This window comes from Nannospalax galili, unplaced genomic scaffold (genome assembly GCF_000622305.1).
Source record: "Nannospalax galili isolate Female #2095 unplaced genomic scaffold, S.galili_v1.0 scaffold902, whole genome shotgun sequence".
Taxonomy (NCBI): domain Eukaryota; kingdom Metazoa; phylum Chordata; class Mammalia; order Rodentia; family Spalacidae; genus Nannospalax; species Nannospalax galili.
In genome coordinates this window covers 1,797,304-1,798,938 of record NW_008347814.1, presented here as the reverse complement: position 1 = coordinate 1,798,938, position 1,635 = coordinate 1,797,304, and positions in this window count along the sequence as shown.

Below are 1,635 nucleotides of genomic sequence, written 5' to 3'. Positions count from 1 at the left end.
TAGATGATAGATGATAGATAGATAGATGATAGATAGATAGATAGATAGATAGATAGATAGATAGATAGATAGATAGATAGATAGATAGGTTTAACTGGAGTTAACCTATACAAGGGATTATGTGAATCCAAGAAGTCATAGGTTGCAGAATAAATACCCAGTTCCAAGGTGTGGGATAACTCCCCTCAAGTTGTCAGTCAGTCAGAAGTATCCCAAATAACCCCAAAACAATATAGAATATTGCTAGTGTTCTTGGTTACCCACCAGAACTTGATGGTAAGATCCTAATGATAAAGACACCACACCATTGGTCACAGGACATAGAGAAATCAAGCTGGTACTGGCCAATAAATTTTCTCTCTGCCAACTAGCTTTCATAGTACTGGAAGGTGCTATGCAGGCTTCTGGGAGAAAAATACCATCAACAGTCTCACAAAGCTGTGAACCCTGTGAACTGCAACAATGACTGCCATGATAAGATGTGTCCATGGGTGCAAGAGTGACACAAATGTTATGTGAGTAACCATCCACTTTCTGATTGGATTTAAGGCCTGGTCCCCTGGGGGAAACACATGTCTAGTACTGCAAATCTGGAGGAGCTCACAGGCCCCAGGGGTAAACATTACTATTTTGCTAAATGGATATAGTATCAAACTGCCTTCTAAATTTGTATCTTTCTACCTATTGATTAACAGAGCTCTCACACCACATCAAAGAAATTTCTTTATGCAATGGATGGTGGCTAATACCAAAACTCCCAATTGGCCAAAGTGCAGAGAATAAGTGACTATGGAGTACTCAGTCACAAATTGGACATCTATATCACAGCCCTCCCAAGGCTCAGAGACTATCATGAAAAAGGATACAGAAAGAATGTAAAAGCCAGAGGTCAGAGAGGACCCAAGCAAAACAGTATCTTCTGAACATAACAGGAGTACTGCACTCATGTACTCCCAGTAGCTGTGGCTGCCTACACAACACCCTTGTAAGACCAAGTTAGCCAATACTGTAGCATGATGTGGGGAACAGCTCATGAGCCCCCACCCTGACTGAGGACCTTTGGACAGCTTTTGACTTCTCTGAGAGGGAGAGTCAGTTTCTTAAAGGGAGTTGCTCCTGGTTTTTCAATCATCCACTAGTGGATAGCACCATACCCAGAAGTATATGGGCAGCACAAATTGGAGTCAATGGGTTGCTGAAAATAAAGAAAAAGAGGACACAAAGTTTGGAGGGAGGTAGAGAAATAGAGTGAATCTGGGAGGAGTTAGGGGGAGGAGTTGCAGGTGAATGTTCTAAAAATACATTATATGAAACTCTCAGAGAATTAATAAAAGTATTAAAAATAAATAAAACAAAAGAAAAGCAGTAAAAACAAGTACCAGAAATTAAGTGACAAATTGATGCTGGCTATAGATGATGCAATTATCTAGAAAATCTATCAAGAGGATCGACTAGAAAAATTAATTAAATAAGAGACTTCAGTAAGCCAGCCAATTATAGAATAAATGTACAATGATCTATATGATGCTTCTATAAGACACCAATATTCAGAAATAATATAACAATGTTTACACCACAGTCACATATATATATATATATATTCATGCCATAAGTAGTCACAACAAAATAAACTCT